This window comes from Microcebus murinus, chromosome 15 (genome assembly GCF_040939455.1).
Source record: "Microcebus murinus isolate Inina chromosome 15, M.murinus_Inina_mat1.0, whole genome shotgun sequence".
NCBI lineage: Eukaryota > Metazoa > Chordata > Mammalia > Primates > Cheirogaleidae > Microcebus > Microcebus murinus.
Genome location: NC_134118.1, coordinates 32,354,869 through 32,360,868, shown reverse-complemented (window position 1 = coordinate 32,360,868; position 6,000 = coordinate 32,354,869). Strand labels below are relative to the sequence as shown.

Here is a 6,000-nt window from a genome sequence, read left to right as displayed (position 1 = left end):
AGCACCACATATATTCACCAGCAAACTGGTATTAACTGAGCAGCACCTAAGTGGACACATAGGTACTACAGTAATAGGGTATTGGGCAGGTGGAAGGGGGGAGGGGGGCGGGTATATACATACATAATGAGTGAGATGTGCACCATCTGGGGGATGGTCATGCTGGAAACTCAGACTTGTGGGGGGAGGGGGGGAAAGGACATTTATTGAAACCTTAAAATCTGTACCCCCATAATATGCCGAAATAAAAAAAAAAGAAAAAGAAAAAATAAAAGAAAAAAGAGAGGATGTTGAACTCAGTGATCTCTACCATCCTTCCATCTTGTTTGAGAGGAACTTACCTTTATACTTGTTAAAAAAAAACAGTGGAACGACCAAGTGACTCATATGATGGAGGCCACTGGAATACAAAATAGAAGTTGAGAAAAGCAGTCAGTGTTGAAGAGGCAGATTATAGAGGTGTCTACATGGAGAAATTCTTAAGGCTTCAAAGAGTAAGATCTCCAAAGCAAAGAACATAGAAATAGAAATTGAAAGACAGCATTAAACTTTAGGAAATGCTCACCTTTGGGGAAAACTAGAATAGTGGAGGTATGAGTTTTCAAAAAACAAACAAAAAAATACATAAGGACAGTTTCAGCTACTCAATTGTTTGCCTTTAGGATAGTATGAAGAGTTTGGTGCTATTAATAATTCAAGAATGATGTTTGAACTGAAACAATTAGGAAAATTTTGATAGTAAGCCAAATTAAAATGAGGAATTCTAAGGAGTTACATCAAAGATAAGCCTTTCCCCTCCTTTTCCTAAAATCACAATAGGTATCATATTAAAGATTTTACCATTCAGGGCATTCATGTAAGTAACGGTGTTTTTATTTTTTCACCTTTAGAATAATGGCAGTAATTGAAATCTTGCCTGAAACCATGAATTTTTCATCATAGCCAGGTGACTATTCAGCCAAGCACTCTAAATCTGTAAGCCCCAGCTGTGATCCACACGAGGTTCAATGAAAATAATACTTGACAATATTTCACCAAGCCCTATCATGCATGTACATGCCACTTCCTTTAATTTGTTTTTCATGCATAATTATTCATCCATACAGTAAAAACAAATCAGTAAACACACAAAAATACAAATTCAGTTTTCATTTACAAATGGTAAGACCCTTTCTGAATTTATTTCTTGGGATCAGTGGGCTAACATTAAGTCAAGGTTAATGTTTTACCTACACATTGGAAATCTTTAAATATTGGCTTCCCATAAATATTTACTTTACACAATAATTACAACATTAATTAGGTATAGACTAAGTAGATTTAAACTGGAGAAAAAGTGCAGTGTGAGTCACCAGGGGGCAGCAAAGATCAGAGAAAAGACATGAATTCAAATGCTGATTCATAATCCAAGGTAATAAAAAGATTGAGTGTTCTAGAGATACCAAAGGACTAGTGCTTTCCTCAAATGTTTCTGTGAATCTTAAATTCTTGGTTCCACCTCATGTTGGAATAAAAAGCTGCACTATCCTGTCATCTTTTGGAAGACTGCCACCTTAGTTTGGTTATCAGTGAACAATGAACATATTCAGGCATTCTCAAAAAATGAAAACTGCCTAATTTTGCAATAATTATGGTAGTTCCAATTTTTTAAAATAAATACTTATGATCAGAAGGCTTAGTTGGAGGATCGCTTGAGCCCAGGAGTTTGAGTCCTTAGTGAGCTATGACTCCAGCCTGGGAGATGGAGCAAGGCCTTATCTGTTAAAAAAAAAAAAATAGTTATGAAATAGGTCAACTGAGATTTTCTGTGGGATTTCTGCTTCTTTAGAGAGACCAGATGTTTCCTAACAATTTTTCCCCATCTTATGCAGTAAAATGAAACAGATTTATATCTCTTTAAATACAGTGCTATTTTCTGAGTCATTAAGAAACACACAAATATTTATGAGAGCAAAAATTTTACATAAATTATACTTTCAATGACCATTACTACTAACAAAAATTATTTAAAAGTATTTTTAATGTTTTAAATAAATAAAGAAATCCAATAATCTACATTTTCCTTTTTGAGTTTTCAACTTAATATATACATATTTACAAGTTTATTAAATGAACGTTCATTCTTTTAATATCAGAAGGGGACTCTGAACTTTTAACAAATTTTCCTTATGAGTATTATACCTTACTCTTTGTTCTGCATTTAAAAATTCATATTAAAATGCATTGAAAGTCCTGATTTTTTAGTATTATATCAGTATTCATTCTAGTGGGTTTCAAAATCCTAGAAAACATAAAATTTTACAGGGGTTATTTGGAAATAAAACCCACAAAGTAACATAATGCTAGAGTTATCAATTAACAAAATAAAATAAAGTTGGTTTATAATGTCACCCTTACCCTTCTAATATTGACCTTGGGTATGTGATGTTGACTTTATGTTTTGTCTAATGAACATTTTGGCAAAGTCAAAGTAGTTTGTTTCCTTGGAACTGAGAAATTAAAGGAAAACAAAAGGTCCTCATCAAACAAGAAGATGTGTTTGAAGCTGAGAAGGAGCTGCTTCATTTGGGAGTTAAGAAAAACATCAACATTTAGAAACAAAGACCTCTCAATATCATTACAAGTTCCCCACTTATCTGTACGAGGGGGAAAATGCTGGTCTGAAGTCTTCTTGGAGAAAACATAAAACACAGAGAAAAAGAGGACAAAGTACATAAAAACCCATTTTTATTGTGACTACAAAACTTTACATTTTAACCTAAATACTAAAGAATTCCACATCTACTTTCCAGCCCATATTTCTCTCTATAACCTAATAGTTGTATATTTCTACCAGGGTTCAAACACTTTGAAGTAGCTCACAATTAATGTATTTAAAGCTGAAGTCATTGTTTTCTCATCTTAACCTGCTCTTCCTCTTATTTTCTCTGCTTCACGTGGGGACAACACATCCCATCACTTCATCTGAGCAAAATAGCTAAAAATCATCCCCAACTGGGTCCTCTCTTGTGTCCTCAAATCAATAATCACCAAGCCCTGTATTTTTACAAATATTTCTCAAATATTTTCTCACTTTAGACACTTGATTATATCACCTATCGTACTTTTGAACTGAACTCCAGCCCAATCCTCTCCAAAACATTATCTATAATACATTAGCAGAATGTTAGTACAGGTTCCATTATTTCACTCCTTTGCCTAAATACCTGCAATAAGTCTCCATTCACCTACAAAATAAAACCCCAATGCCCTAATATGGCATAGAAGATTGCCATTACTTTTGCATTTAAAACATATTCTTGATAAATATTTGTTGAACCAGAAAGAATCCAGTACTCAGTATTTCTGTGTTTAGACAGGGCATAGACACAAAACCAGAATTATTTTGGGTGTTTCTTTCAAAGAGTTTAAAGTGAGGAAATTAAACATATATGTCTATATGTTTAACTTATAAAACTACATTAAACAGTTAAATATATTTTTCAGTTTTGGAGGAAAATCTAGTGAAAATATGCAGAGTAGGCTGTGGTCAAGACAAAAATTGATTAGGCAAATATTGCTCAAATTTTTGCCAGAAGCAGGGTAGAGAACAATGGAACTGCAGTGAAGATTTGTAGATTTAACCCAACAATGTAGCCCAAAGACAGAATTTCTGTTTCTTAATTACATTCCTCTTTTCTCACATTTCCCTTTCAAGAAAACAACCAGCTCTGAGAAAACTAAAATCCTTGAGACTTTTGTAAACAATGAACAGTCATGGTTGGGCATTTCCTCTGACTGAAAAGATAGAAACCCAAACAAAGACACTTTCATCTTCTGTTTGCGCTTGGTAAACTACCAGTATTAGGAAAGATCTTTCATTTGTTCCTTCGCCTCCTCATGTGTCTGAGCGCCCATAGAAAGCATTTACAGAGCAAAACAGTTCGTTTCTTTCTCCAGAAAAATCAAGCCGTTGCAACTGGTGGAGATTAATTAAAACAGCATGTGTGTGGAAGAGGAAGTAGCTTGTAAGCCAGGAAAGAGTCAAGGCCAAATAAACTAATCTATCATTAAATCTTAAAAATAATAAAGGAAAGAGGTCATCTACTTGTCTCTCAGGAGATCCTGGACTTCTGTGTATATATATATATATATATATATATATATATATATATATATACACACACACACAGACACACACATATACATCTTCTTGGTTTTCAATTTGTATACAAATTGTTTTTCAAAATGTATATTCTTAGTGATACAATGGCCTTCAGTTGGTCCAACTAAAAGGAAATTTTCCTATTATTTTATACATTTTAGATAATTAACATGAACAATCTTATTTCTCTTTTTCAATTTGATCATTTGGTACTATATGTGTGTATTATACATCCAAAAAATTACCGATTTGGCAAAATTTAACATAATTCTAAAAGACACTAAAATCAAACAGTAAATGGTATTAAAATGAATCAATGAGAAAATTCCTATCCTAGGTATAAAACAGGATAAAAAATATGATGAGTTACTGGACTTCCCTAACTTACATGTGGTTAGTAAGAAGAAATCAACACATGAAAAAATAAATAACACTATAACACACCAATATAAAGTATCATAAAGCAGTGGAAGATTAGGTGATAGAAAGTCTATTCATATTGAAAATTACTACTAAACTCTTGAGTCCATACCCACGTCATGTACCACTTTTGTCTTTCTCCTACATTTAATTTATTCAATCAACACAATGGTAAAGGATCTTAGAACTTAATTATGCCTATTTTCATTTAAAAATATAATAATATCATTTTCGCTTTCTTCTATTGAACATGAGGTGACTGCTCTAGCTTTTCTTACTAAGGAGGCACCTAACTAGACATATTAAAAATTTTTAACTCTTTATGGTTACATATTTATTATTTTTTTAATTTTTATCCCTAAAACTAGCTACTAAAGAATTGAGGTTCATGCTAGATGATTTGAGGGAGGGTTTCAGAAAATAAGGCCTTGTCCTAGATTTGATGTTTGCAGGAAACAGAGGCAGTTGTTCTATGGTTGTTTATCTTAATAAATCTTATCTGGAAGGAGGGAAAACTAGACTGAGGGTAAAGCTGTAAGTGGAAAAAAGCAGCAGGCTCTATGTTTGCCAGGATAAGAAGATGTTTGGTATTATGTGGCTGGGGAGTGTTTATGTTTTGTCTGTGTTCAAGTCATGGTTACAAGTGGTCTTGCTTTTGTCTTGATTTATCCAGGTCACGGGGTAGCCTTGTCTGATGTTGATGTTCTATAAAATTGTTTATGATCAAAAGAAAAGAAAAACATAAAGTCTAACTTCAAGTGTCAGGTCAGCTGATTGTACAAGTCTAGCTTATAGGACCAGGCCAGTCCCAGATGTCAGGGGCTGCTTTTCTCTTTCTCAGTTTCCCCTGTGGGTCAAGGGCAGACAGAGTGAAGCCACAGGACATTAACCCATAAGATCCATATTTTTACCATCACTGAGATTTTGCTGGTAAGATTTTTTTTTCCTTTTTTTTTTTTTTAAGAGAACATAACATAGTCTGTGGTTGGACTAGGATTAGTTACCTGCTCTTTTTGTTCCAAAATGAGTTTTTGAACACGCTGATGTGACCGTTGCTATGTGGTAGTCTCTGAAACTCAGAAAAGCATACATTTGTCAACTGCAACATAAGCAATTATCAGACACAAAATGATTATTAGTCTTTGACACAAGTTATGAAGCCAGAGCTCTAGATTATAAAGCTCAGGCAATAAATCCACCTATGTTTGTTTTAGAAAGTCAGGAATCTATTTTTTTTTTTTCACTTGTTCATGCTGTCTTACAGTAGGTAGTTGTAACAAGAAGTATTTGCTGGAGTATAAATCTTCTTTTTGTTAATTAAGAGGAAAACAAAAATAATGCACATTGTCCATAGGTCTTGCTAATGAATTTAGGTAAGTTCATTGGGCATTCGCGTTACAAATTGTGTTATTTATGGTTTTGGGATCAAAGTCAAG

At 33.5% G+C, this 6,000-nt stretch overlaps 1 long non-coding RNA gene across 1 annotated transcript in view; it reads right to left on the bottom strand.

Annotated features, from left to right (window-relative positions):
- Nucleotides 1–219: 219 nt before the first annotated feature.
- The window catches only part of LOC105881763 (uncharacterized), a 39,320-nt gene continuing 33,539 nt past the window's right edge, over nucleotides 220–6,000 (bottom strand). Inside the window, exons 2-3 of the long non-coding RNA XR_012923302.1 lie at nucleotides 5,569–5,633; nucleotides 220–1,758 (exon numbers count right to left, since the gene is read on the bottom strand). This is a non-coding gene — a long non-coding RNA (uncharacterized LOC105881763). The remainder of the gene's footprint in view (nucleotides 1,759–5,568; nucleotides 5,634–6,000) is intronic.